The sequence below is a fragment of the Rhyacophila brunnea genome, unplaced genomic scaffold (assembly GCF_057557595.1).
Source record: "Rhyacophila brunnea isolate RB1 unplaced genomic scaffold, BYU_Rbru_1.0 scaffold_8, whole genome shotgun sequence".
Classification (NCBI taxonomy): Eukaryota; Metazoa; Arthropoda; class Insecta; order Trichoptera; family Rhyacophilidae; genus Rhyacophila; species Rhyacophila brunnea.
Window position 1 is genome coordinate 11777214 of NW_028233350.1, and position 14319 is coordinate 11791532.

Below are 14319 nucleotides of genomic sequence, written 5' to 3' on the forward strand. Positions count from 1 at the left end.
ATAGATCTAGACGCCACCCGTTGCATTGCTAAATGAAACTAGGTGCCGTGCGTTTGGTTTGTGGGCGAGCGAACGCATTCGCCTACAAATGTTCGAGACCATAGACCAGGGGGGGGGGGCAAACTTTTTGGCTGGAGGGCCAAATTCAAGAATTCAAAATGAGCGGCGGGCCGCAAGTAAAATACCATTTTTAGATATACACTATTTATTATCACGAAAAATAAACATTACAAAAAAAATATTGAGAAAAATGAAACTGTTGTACATTTTTTAACATTTTTTTTTAAATTCAGGTGTTAATTTTGTAGTTGATGTTCTCAAAACTGCTTGTAAATGGGCATCGGAGATATTTGAACGTAAAGAATTTTTATTGAGGTTCATGATCAAAAATGATTGTTCACATATAGGTTGATCCAAAAATAACGAACATTTTTCTTGCATAATCTTTAAGTTGGTCTAATTTGTCTGAATTAAGGGCATTGTAAAATTTGGAGATTTCTTCACGACGATGCAATTCTTTTAAATCAGTGTCACACCGCAGATCAATAATCTCAAGTTGTAGCTCTGTCGGCACATTATCAATATGTATTGAAATCGATGTTCAACGTAGAAAATAGTGGTTACGTAGTATGAGACGAGACGCAAGGAAGACGTACTGAGATAATACATTTACGAAACAACAAATTCTTCAAATTTTAATCTATTGTGAATATTTTTTAAAAAATATATACAAAAATTATTCGTAATAAGAAGTACAATTAATGATGGTGGGCCGCAAAAAAATACCCGGCGGGTTACAGTTTGCCCCCCCCCCCTGCCATAGACCATTTCGCTAGTGCTCGCCCAAAGTGCTCGCACTAGACGTTCAGAATTAAAATATAATTTTCTATATTTTTACGTTATATAGTATTTTTAAGCGGTCAAAATGCAACCATTAGGTAAAGATATCCATAATTTAAGTTATTTTAAAGAAACACTAGGTCACTGATATTAAAATAAATAATAATATAAAAATAAATTGTCACGAACATGTATCAACGTACCTATGAAACGTAATACCATCTACTTGCTTATCAGTACGGCTACCATATTTTAATACAACACGCAGAACCACCTTTCCTACTTAATTAACTAAAAATATATACCACTGACTTTATGTTTAACACAAAAAATAGCAAATTTAGCAACACGAACTCGCAGATTATCGATGCTACGTGAAGCGATTCACCACGATTTGCCAGCGATACTTTTGGAAACTGACTCAGAAATATGTAGACCTTTTATCTTACTCTAGCGCGTGTCGCAGAGATTATAAGGGTGCCGAATACTTTCTAAAATTTAGATAGGTAGGTATTTCTTGGTATTCATCAAAACGAATCAACATTATGACAACACTTCGTGCTTCTAGCTGGAATGATAATAATATTATTATCATCATTTAGAAAAAAGATTAGATTCGTACTGGCAGCATGAACACACATTACCTATTATCAGAGTATAAATTAATATTATAATATTAAAATATACTAGACGTTGTCTATGGTTAAAAGTATATTAGTCTATGGTTCAAAATACTTTCAAAACATCAACAAGTCAATCTGGTCTGGCCTGCCCGCGATTTGGTCAATACACTCAATATTACAGTATTTTTGTAGCTCGTTTTTTGCATTTGTTTACTTCTGACAAGGAATAAAGGTATTGACTTTTTTTATAATAAGATGTTTAAATAAGATAGGGCGTGTAGACTTTGTTGATATAAATTAAATTAGGGTAAAATATACAATATTTTAGTTGGTTAGTCGCTAAGCCGCTCTGGAGGTTTTTGCGATCGAGGTTTCTTCGTAGCACAGCGTAATATGTCCGCTTTGCAAGTTGGTGGTACCTTCATCCTTGCACCCCACTTCATTGAAGCCGGCCACATTCCAGTGTATCTTTTCTAGCTCTTCCCGGAGCTCTACAAGTTTACCATCGCCGGACAGCCTTCGCGTGCTAATAGTCATTTTTAGGCAACATTTTGCGGGTTTCCGGAGATTCTTAGCATCCCCTGCCTTTACTTGGTGATTACTACCGTTGGTCACAAGGCGGACTGCCTCCTGATTGTTGGAATTTGAAGTACTTCAAGTTTAAACGTAAATATAAGAGATAATTCCCATGAATCATAGACGGATCGATACCTTAGAGGCCAAAATACTCACTCGGAAAATGAAAGAAGTCAGTTTGAGTCCACTCGGTCCAACATTTTTTCTAATATGTATGTTTCTGAGGTTTTTCAACATTATGTTATTTCTATAATAAAGAATCAACATTTTTAAAACCTTGTGTATATTATTCAATATTGAATAAAAAAAATAATAATAATTATTACACTGAAATTAATCTTATCTCCCGAAAACTGGTATTCTTCCAATGTAATATGTACTACTATTTGTTTGTAACATCAAATTACCAAGATCATCCGTTTTCAATTTTCAGATGCGGGCTATAAAACTGCAATCAGCCGATATGGAGGTTTTTGATGTTGATGTGGAAATAGCAAAATGCTTATCACAATGAACACAATGCTTAACGACTTAGGCACAAACAATGTTGATGATAAAATCATCCCTATCCCAAATGTGAAAGCGGCCATTTTGAAAAATGTCATCCAGTGAGTGGCCTATCACAAAGACAACCCACCGCCCCTAGAATACATCAGAGATGAAGAAAATATAACTGACAGTATTTCTCCGTGGGATGTGGGTTTTTTCAATGTTGACCACGTCATGTTATGCGAACTGCTCTTAACCGCTAATTATCTGAATATGAAATATTTATTCGTTGATACATGTAAAACAATAATTGCAAATTTGCACGAAAACAAAACGGCTGAGGTGATTAGAATTAAAAGTGACTTCAAAACAGCTGACGAGGAACAAACATGTGAAGAAAATGAATGGTGGCAAGGAAAAATGAGGAGTAAATTTAATTTCATATTATGTTAACTGTTATATTATTTTAATTATATTTAAGTTGTTTCTTTATGAAAATACAGTCGGGCTAGAAACCAGAATTCATCTAATAGCAGTGGAATCTTATGACAGAGTCTGTATTCTATAAACTGGCGTTCACGTCACGTTTTCAATGGGAGGGAACGAGAGGGAATGCAGTGCTGAATGCTGAAGTGAGAGGGAAACCGCACGCCAACTTACAGAAGACAGACTCTACAGTCATTATTAAACATTTTAATACGAGGGTGGGTCAATAGTCCTTAGAAAAGCCGACAGGTGGCGCGACTAGTACTGTAAGCGGTTTGTTTTCATGCAGCGGCACTACCGATTCAGTATGCTGCGAAGTTTCAATCAGATTGGTCGGGTTGTTGTGTGTTTCTCGTACATTTAAAAAAAAAATTTGCTTGTGGAAAATGGAAAAATGGAAAATGGAGAAAATTGAGTTTAGAGCTGTTATTAAACATTTTAATATAAAAGGGTTAACAGCAAAGGAAATAAAAAATGAGTTGGATTTAGTTCACGGCATATCTGCTCCTTCACTTGCAACTATTTATAACTGGTTAAATGAATTTAAACGTGGTCGTACATCAACAAAGGATGAACCACGCTCAGGACGTCCTGTAGAGGTGACTACACCAGAAATGATCAACAAAATCCACGATATGGTGTTAAGTGACCAAAGATTAAAGTTGAGTGAGATAATTGAGGTTACAGGGATCTCAAAAGGTAGCGTCATTTCTATTTTACATGACAAATTGGGCATGAAAAATATTTCTGCAAGATGGGTGCCGCGTTTGCTCACAGTCGACAATAAACGCAATAGGGTGGTGGCCTCTAAAGCCCTGTTGTCGCTCATGCAACGCAATCCGGATGAATTTTTTCGTCGCTTTGTGACTGTAGATGAAACATGGATACACCACTATACTCCCGAGACGAAAGAACAGTCAAAGCAGTGGATTGCGAAGACAAACCATGTCCAAAGAAGGCGAAAACCGTAAAATCAGCTGGTAAGGTTATGGCTACTGTATTTTGGGATGCACGTGAAATTATTTTCGTTGACTATTTGGAAAAAGGAAAAACAATAACAGGGGATTATTATGCATCTTTATTGGACCAGCTAAAAAACAAAATTGAAGAAAAACGGCCTCATTTAAACAGGAACAAAATCCTCTTTCATCAGGACAATGCCCGTGTTCACACATGTTTACGATCAATGGCTAAAATTGAAGAATTGAAGTTCGAATTGGTCGACCACCCACCGTATTCGCCAGATTTAGCCCCCAGTGACTTTTTCCTTTTCCCAAACTTAAAAAAATGGCTAAGTGGACAACGTTTTTTTTCAAATGAAGAAGTCATCGATCGGACAAATGCTTATTTTGAGGACCTTCCGAAAACTTATTTTTCTGACGGTTTAAAAAAAATTGAGAAACGTCTAACCAAGTGTATTGAGCTCCAAGGAGATTATGTTGAGAAATAAAAAAAAAATACAAAAATAAAAACTGTTTTAATGCTTTTTTCTAAGGAATTATTGACCCACCCTCGTATAACTCACTGAGGCCCGAATGCTTTTTGGTTTATAATTTTGTACATTAAAAATAGTTTTGTCTTTCACGTATATTTCAATGTATCTATTATAATTTTTTTGTTAGGTAATAACGTATAACATTTTTTCTTTTTCTCCGAAGCTTAAAATATTTACATGATAGTAAAAATCCATGTATTTTTCAATTCAAATTATTATTGTGCATACATACCTATACAAATGTAAAAATAATATGTCATAGAATGCAATACATACCAAATTAATATGTAATTTAAAAAAAATACCATTTTTATGCAAATAATCATTCCAGGCAAAAATGTAATTAACATCCAAATGTATGAATAAATATTTTTCATTTTTATTTTTATTTTTTTAATACCTAATAGTTTAATAATTAATGTACAGACCTACGAACTTATCTAAAGTATAGGATGGGGGAGCCGCTGTCGAAAGCTACCCAATCAAGACTCGTAACTGGACAAAATCTGACATTCGAATGAAATTTTCAAAATGGTGTCCTATGGAGTTCGTAGTTCCATTTTTGGCCATTCTACAGATATGAGTGTAGGTCTGTAATATTATGTTTAGATTAATCCTTTTACTCATCTATACAAATGTAAAAATAATATGTCATAGAATGCAATACATACCAAATTAATATGTAATTTAAAAAAAATACCATTTTTATGCAAATAATCATTCCAGGCAAAAATGTAATTAACATCCAAATGTATGAATAAATATTTTTCATTTTTATTTTTATTTTTTTAATACCTAATAGTTTAATAATTAATGTACAGACCTACGAACTTATCTAAAGTATAGGATGGGGGAGCCGCTGTCGAAAGCTACCCAATCAAGACTCGTAACTGGACAAAATCTGACATTCGAATGAAATTTTCAAAATGGTGTCCTATGGAGTTCGTAGTTCCATTTTTGGCCATTCTACAGATATGAGTGTAGGTCTGTAATATTATGTTTAGATTAATCCTTTTACTCATGTAATTAAGTAGGTAACATAAAATGATCACTGATCCAATAATCAGAATCGTTTTAAAAAATGTATTAAAAGTAATCTATAGTCACTAATATAATAAATAACCTAACTTTTTATTGGTTCAGTAAAATTTAGAAAGTTAAAAAGTTAACAAAGCCCAAATACATCATACCTAATACAGTATCAGTGTTACTGTATTTTTACTAGAGGCATCTAGAGACAATACGGAGCAGATAATTTAAAGTATGAAGTATTTTGATTAATCTTATCAATAAAAATTCTAAAGAAAAAAAATATTTAAAATTCAAAGGTATACCCTTATGAACAGTGTGTTCCTTGAAGAGTTTTCTCTTATTATTTAAATAAAAAAGATTTAAAGCTATACACTGTTAATTTTCTTAGGAAAGTCAATGTTTTTAAATTAAATATAAAATACATTAAAAAAAAATCTGACACTCTTGAAAGAATCTGTTAAACTGCATTTTAATGATAAAGCTAACCGTGAAATAATATTTAATAAATAGAAAAGAACCTTCAATGAATGCACTATTTTTCTTTTTAATGTTTTTATATAAAAATATAAATTACACGCTTCGTATTTGGTAGATGCCCGTTGGAGACAATGGTAGTACATTCGATATTAAAAAATACCATCGATAATTGTTTCATCATCAAAAATATATGGCATTATGTTACAAAATCTAGCTGCGAACATATGAAAACCCATTAAAAATAAAATCCACATAATTAGAATTGCAGTCACCAATGCCCACTTCTTGATGTGGTTCTTTATTGAAGAATTTCTGAAAAAAATATAAATAGGTATTGTTTATTTTGCTAGTGAGATATCGGTAACATCGAAGTATTTAACTGTCAATCTGTTTTGTCGCTTGTTAAATTGTTGTATATATATTACAATAGTATGCAAGATATTTGGTCCTAACCAGACGAGTTGTCCTAAATTGGAGTTACTCAAAGATGAGAATGCCGAAGTTGGTGACTTTCACCTTACCCCGCCTCCAAACCTTGATACTAAAAAAGTATCCTTGAGGAAGCGGACGATACGGATTCGTCTTCGAAGACCTGGCAGCGAAAGTGGGATGCTTCTACCAAGGACAAGCATACATATTTATTTTTTCTTTCCGAATATACAATGACGATTGGAGATAAAAGAATTGACTCCTGACCACTACCACCAGTCAGTTATTGACAGGTCATGGTGAATTCGTTGCAAAGCTCTATGAGGTTGGATTTGTTACCCGGCCAACATGTCCATATGGCGGAGAACTACAAGATGCAAATCATATCCTCTGGGAATGACCGAGAATGTGCTCTGATAGGGATGTATCCGAGAGAGAATGTGCTCAATTCGGCCCAACCAGCTTTTGGGCCCATTGGGGGGCGTCCGACCCGGTCGCCACAAAGGCCAATTATATTGCATTTAAAGTATTTGCGGATGTAAAGATCTCTTCACATAGTTTTTGTATGTCTGTAATATTTAACTTGGTTTTTGTATTATATTTATAATTAAATTAATTTTCTTTTATGTTAGTTTTCGATGCTTTTCTCTCCTATGGCGTCAACTCAGTAAACTCAATCAAAGCTCACTCGAGAGCGTGGCGACCTCAGTCTCGGTTATTTGCTCCTGAGACATTACCAAGCGTAAAAAACTGCTGATGCTCGACATCCAAATGTAGGGCCTCGTGAGAAGCTCGATTAAGACCGAGTGTGCTAAGGGATGGTTTGGTGTGGAGGGGTCTATGTTTGTATTGTCTATACTGGCTATTAGAAATGTGGCATAAAAAATAGCGGTGGTTGAGGAAGAAGAAATATATGTATTAAAGTGGTGAGCTAATTAATAGTTTTTAAATAATTCTATGAATAATAATTAATTGTTTATGTTTCCAGACATGTCAACACATCAGTGGAAAATTATGGTTTCTCATTTAGATACATGGGAGTTCGGGGTTGCATGATTTTTGTAAAGAGATCCAATGTTTTTATCTACGCTCTTGTCACCCTTGTTTTATTTGTATAGAGATAAGAACATTAATTTTAGGTATAGCTTGAAATGTGGTGACATTGACAAGTCACTACGCAAAGGAATCGCTACATACAAACAAAAATTTATGTTTCTGATTTCTTGGTAGTAATTTATAATGTATTGAATTATCCATATGGTCAATATCTTTGCTGCATACGTGTAGAACACGGTTATTAGTACCCATCCACATGATACACACTGCTTGTATGAGGAGAGTGGGGAAACTACTAAAATCATTCTGTCTCACCTCTTTCTAGCTACCTTTCACATTTGCTGCACCTGCACTATAACAGATGATTTATCGAAGGTGACAAATTTCGTGAATTACTTGTTATGTAGTGAACCTGATACATTTGACAGTGAGAGCTGGCTTGATGGAATCGTAATTGGGCACCCTTCGATACAAGAACTTCAAAACGGGGGCATATATATTTATATTATAGCGACGTACAGAATGTTTTAAATTCATATTTTCTAATCAAAACCAAAAAAATATAATTTTCGGTAAGTACTAACTTTTATTTAAGTATTAAGTTTAAGTAGTAAGTATTAAGTAATAAGAGTAGGTCCCAGGTTCGAATCCTGTGTCTGGCAAGTACACATATTGTTTTTCAATAGGTTGTTGAGGAAGTGGCTGACATCCATTTCTCGTAAAAAACAAATTCTGTCAATACAAACCTCCACTCTGTGGAGGCCCATATGATCCTATCAGGATCGGACATGGTTGAAAAAAAAAAATAAGAGTAGGTATTTTTTGTTTCTTACTTTCTAGTATATTTTGCAAAATGACTCAATTGGTCATTTATTTCCTGTATTTATAATATCGTGTCCGGAAACTTGTACGTATGCAGTTCGCAGTATCACACTTCACCGTGAAAATTTGTATCGGATATTAAAGACCGTCTAACCTCTTTGGGTCGTATAGTACTGACATAAAATTCATGTCTAAATAAAGCACAGTTCTTGTCGGTTTAGGTACATTTTACAGGAAGCAGCAAACAAATTTTGAATATAGCCGATATACTGGATTATTTGTTAGGTTAGGTTAGGTTTTTATTTTTAAATTCATGAATTTTGCCAAAATCAGCTATGAATGTTTATATTGAATCTAATAAAAGTGGAGACCGTATAGTATATGGTCATCTCTTTCTGATAAGAAAGCTAACTGTGCCACGGTGAAATGTTTTACCTACAATTTACAAGTAACCTTACAATATTACTTGTTACTTTGTGTAACTTTGTTGATGTAACATGTCGAAAATATCCAGACACCTCGTTAAAATAATTTACCTATTTCTAATAATATATAAAAGCGGGTAAAAATATATTTATAAACAAGGTTATGTTTAATAATCGAATATTCCATAGTACAGGCCTAGTACAGAAATAGTTTGTCAAGGATTTGTTTTACAACATTTTCATTTTACCTGCTAGGCGATGATGGTTTTTCCACGCATTGACAGCAGCAGTTATCTTCCATGAGATTACGCAATTGTGTTTTGGCAAGGCCTATAACTCTCATCCTCTTGCCGAAAATTCTCATCTTTTCTTTTGTGCCCAACCGGCATTCCATTGCAGAATTTGCACAATCCATGATATTAAATTTATGTTGAGTTTCTGAATCCCAGCAGCTACAGTTTATGCACATTTTTGTGTATTTTTGAAGTAATTTTCAAATGCGTGCATGTAAATATTTTTTTAAAGACATGCTTTGTTTTATATATGAAAGTTATTCTAATTTCAAATTAATAATGTTACCTACTTAATAAACCTTTAAATACAATACATCTTATTTTGATGAAAAAAATATTCTATCAAGTATAATATAGGTAATAAGTATAATCTACTCAAGACATTTAATGGACCATAATATGACTACAGAACTGGGAACTGGGATAATATGCTAATTATCAAAACAGATGATTTCTTGTTTAATTTTTCTTGATGGAAAGTTCAAACACAGTTATTTTGTACGATGAATGTATTTTATAAAATAACATAATATGTTAGCAAATAATATTGAAGTGGTGAGTATGATAGTCATGGCCCTCACATCCTGAAGCAGGCCCCCAGGTCACCTGTCGCTAAGGTTAAGGTTAGTGTGATGCTCCACAGCAGCGTTTTCCAAATAGCATTTTGCGGAACCCAACGGTTCCGCCAACTAAAAATAAAGTAAAAAAAAATTATTTGTTAGAAAAAATGATGTTTGAAAGAAAAAACAATATCTTAATTAATCATCATCAGCCTGTTTCAATACTAACTATTAATTGAATGAATCATCATCTACTCTAATCTTGTCTGTTATCTGTTTTTCACTGTAACGTAATTCTGCTAAACTATATTATTTTGTCACTCCAACATCGGCCTTTCAGTCGTCATATCTCTCGGGTACCACTGGATTATTGCATTCGGTCAGCGACCATTCTCTCTTCGAGCTGTGTCTGGTCTGACTCAACTTCAACATTCTGTCAGAGATCGCCGCTCTCAGAATCACTGCTGTCTCGGGGATCTGTGACGACCCCAGACAGTTGTTGAAGTTGAAACGGCAATCAAGAAAACCATCCATGCAGAATTTCTGCTCTTTTGACCGAGTGTCATATTGCTGTCCTTGTGTCACCTTCCATGCGAGGTGTGGGAGAGGGGCAGTGTCCCGGAGACTGGAAGGATGGTACCGTGGTTACACTTCACAAAAAGGGGGATACACTCGATTATAACAATTACAGAGGTTTCACTTTCCTCAGCGTTCCCGGAAAGGTTTTGGCGCAGATTCTTCTGTACAGGAACAGAAGCCAAATGATGGAGGTCCTCAGTGCGCAACGGAGTGGTTTTATTCAGAGGAAGTCCTGCTCGGAGCATATTTCAACTCTTCAATATGCCTTTTGCTGTAGTATCAAGAGATGAATATACCTCTCACTTATTGCTTTATGGACTACGAGAAGGTACTTGATAGCCCTCATCGTGATTCTCTCTGGCAGATTCTGTTGGGTTATGGTGTCCTAAGGAAATTGGTCCCCGTGATAACTGTTCTCTATACAAACACCGAGTGCCGTGTGAGACCAGCTGGAAATTCCTCTGATCTCTTAGAAATTACACTAGGAGTCAGGCAAGGGTATGTACTTGTGCTTTTTCTTTTCATCATCTTAATGGACTTCATAATGCGTAAGACGGTTCGCCTCGAAAGTGCGATACGCCTACATCATAATGACGCAACCAAAGTATGCGATGAAAGACTTCCTAATAGTTCCCTCCAAACCAACCCACCCCGCACCACACTCGGTCTTAATTGAGCGTATCATGAGGCCCTATGTTAGGTTGTGAAGCATCACCAGTTGTTTATGCCTGAGAATCTCTCTCTAGCAAGTTCAAGGTTTAGAGACAGACCCGATCATAGGACGACTTGGCCTATTGGTCCCAATCGGGGTTTGCGTTCTACTTAGGGTTAGCGGTCGGTCCTAGGTGACTTCGGCCGTCACAAGAATAAAAAATAATTGAACAAATTTTATAGGACAGCATTTTAAAAGCGAGGCCCATCTTCAACACAAATATAGGCCCCTTCAAACCGACCTGCCCCGCACCACGATCGGTCTTTAATCAAGCGTATCACGAGGCCCTACATTTAGATGTGAAGCATTACCAGTTGTTTACGACTGGGAATGTCTCAGGAGCAAATGCCCAAGTCTGAGGTCACCACGCGCTCAAGTGTTCTTTGACTAAGATTACAGAGACTTTCTAATAAAAGTACCCATGGGAGATGGGAGCACGGAGGATTAACAAAAATAAATGAATCTAATTATAATATGTAAAAACAAAACTACAACAATACGGACATACTAAACTGTGTGAAGAGATCTTCATGTCCGCAATAAGACGCCGGAAATTTTTAAAAAGCATTATAGTTGGCTTTTGTGGCGACTAGGTCAGACGGCCCGATGGGCTCGACGAAAGACTGTGCGATTAGAGTAGGTACGCAGATGACGCAGTTGTTTTTGACTTGGCGATCGACCGGTTGGAGATAACCATGGAAAGGCTCGCCGCAAACTTGAACCGTGTAGTAGGTCTTCATCTGCATGCGGCGAAGACCAAATCCAAGTGGAGTGCTGCATGCATTGACACCGACGCTCCTCTGTGGGTTTCCGGTCTGCCCGCTGTGCCGGTGACCAAGTTCAAATACGTAGTTGCCACAGTTACCGACGATGGCAGTATTTCTAGTGAGCTGGGAATACGCATGGCTGTGGCAGGTGCTGATATCGATCTATGCGCTGCAGCTTCTCAAAAACAGGGCGATGGACCGAGGGAAGTGGTGCCTTCTGCTTGCCATATGCCCCAACACTAGGACGTAACGGCATTGACATCCCGTGGCGGTAGGCATATTGAGCGTCGCTTGAGGGCGGCAGTTACTCGAAGGGCGGCAAATGAGGAGAATCATTTGGTATAGGTATATAGAAATAGCTGCCTACCTAAACTTAGTAATAACGAAAATATCTTAAATTAAAAATTCAGTTCACTGCAGCGTTTGAAATGAAAAATTTTAGGAATCGGAGCGCTCAACAGTTTTCTGAAGATATCTATAAATTTTATAAAAATAATTGTTAGATTTTCTATTATATGGCCTATCTATCTCAGACAGTCAAATTATTTTTTCCACGAGACGGAGCGATAATTTTACGAACAGGAACGGCGCTCCGGTCCATTTCGAGCCCTGGTTCACTGGTTGTAAAAAGAATGTATTAATAAACATAAAAGATTTAACAGGTCTGTATTTTTTTGTCGCGATGTCTAGTTTACTTCCGTTGCCTTTCGACGTCCTTGGTGACCAGAAACGGCACGTGCAAATTTGCGAATAATTACAGTCTAACTCATTAACCAATGCGCACGGAAGTTGCGTTGGCCGTCGAAAATCCCCTTCTCACAGAGCGTCCCACCTACCGCTCCTGGTCCAGGATTTTGTTCTGTATCGAAGGTCGCGCCGTAATTATATCGATTATCGATTTAATAATGCCTAAACCTTTGCGATCTCAGGCTAAAAATATCAAAAATGACACGGATTGCCCTTAATTCATCAAGATAGAGCAAATTAATGTATCGAAAAAATGACACGTAAGAAGTCACTGTATTACCAACGTCAAAAAATCCCCACTTTTGGGGAAAAAATATTCATAAATTTAATTTTGTACCTATGTTTTAGTGGTGGGTATATAATATTTTGTAAGTAATTCAGGGCTCGAAATGGATGCACCGGAGCGCCGTTCCGGTTCATACAATACCCCAAATTATCGCTCAGCTCGAGCTAGACGTTATATAATAAAAATAAATCACACTTATTTTTATAAAATACATATAGGTACAATGAATATATTATACCTATCTAATATAATATGGTTATTATTTTCTTAAAATTATCGAGCGCTCCGGTTCGTAAAATTTTCGATTTCGAGCGCTGTGAAAGTAATGTATCCATTCAACATATTTTTTAGATATTGGAGTCATGAAAGGATGATAAAAATACTAACTATATAAAAAAAATGGGGCGGCATTTTGTCTAGAGACGCCACTGCGTAACAAGGTGAAGTAAATAAGTAAGATAAACTTTAATTCAACGCTTTCAGATTGGTATTGCATGTGCAATGTCTTTGTATTGCATAGTATTTTTTATGATTATTTGTAGTAGGTACCAAAGTATTTATTAGGTATTTAAATTGTTGTCTAATTTATAATATTGTAATTTTATTAAATTGCAGGCTTTGAAATTTTATCATTAGATGTCCCTCGTAAGACGAAATATGTCCACATATTGTCAATAAAAAATAATTTCCTTAGTTATTGTAGTATTATTTTGATAACGCGTCGGTACTTTTTATAGTTCAGCGGGAATCTCTTCAAAATGAGTGATACTTATTAACAAAATAACATTCACCTGTTATAAATCCAGGAAATGTCAACCAATGAACAGTTTGGTTAAAAGTTTTATCACGTTTACTATGAAAATTAACTAGTACCCATGTAATCACAGAAATTTTATTGATTTCAGCATAATATTCAGTCTGAAGCAGCGCTGGCAAACGTTTTTGAATGTGCTAAAAAAGTAATATGTGTAATATTGACGTGGTGTCAGCAGGGCTCGAAATGGACCAGAGTGCACCGGAGCGCCGTTCTGGTTCATAACCCCAAATTATCCCCAAATTATCCCAAAATTATCGTTCCGTCTCGTAGAAAAAATAATTTCACCGATTAAGCTAGATATTCCATATTAAAACAAAAAATCTAACACAGTTTTGGAAAATATACATAAAATTATATACTTAACTATGTTAATATTTTCGTAATATTATCGAGCGATCCGGTTTGTAAAGTTTTCCATTTCGACCGCTGGGTGTCAGGGAATTCAGAATTAATGGGAGCTGAAATACCTAACGGGCAACCTATCTCCAGTGTGGAATAATATGGAATTTGGTTAATTTCACCTTGAACACCAGTTGGAATACGCTACTGTTGAGCGTCACACTGCCTTTAACGTTAGCGATAGGTAGTGGCGTTCACCAAAGATCTGGCCTGAGGACCCGCTTCAGGATGTGGGGGGGATGGGTAACGAATAACGTTTCGCTTATGAATCGCATGGTTGCATTTAGCTCTGTATCTATGCCTACTGAAGGCTTGTGTTGTGCACTATGGCTCCAAAACTGGGACAAAATGATCGGACATAATAATAATGGTAATTATTAATAACGTTGTATATCATATAGTACTGTCC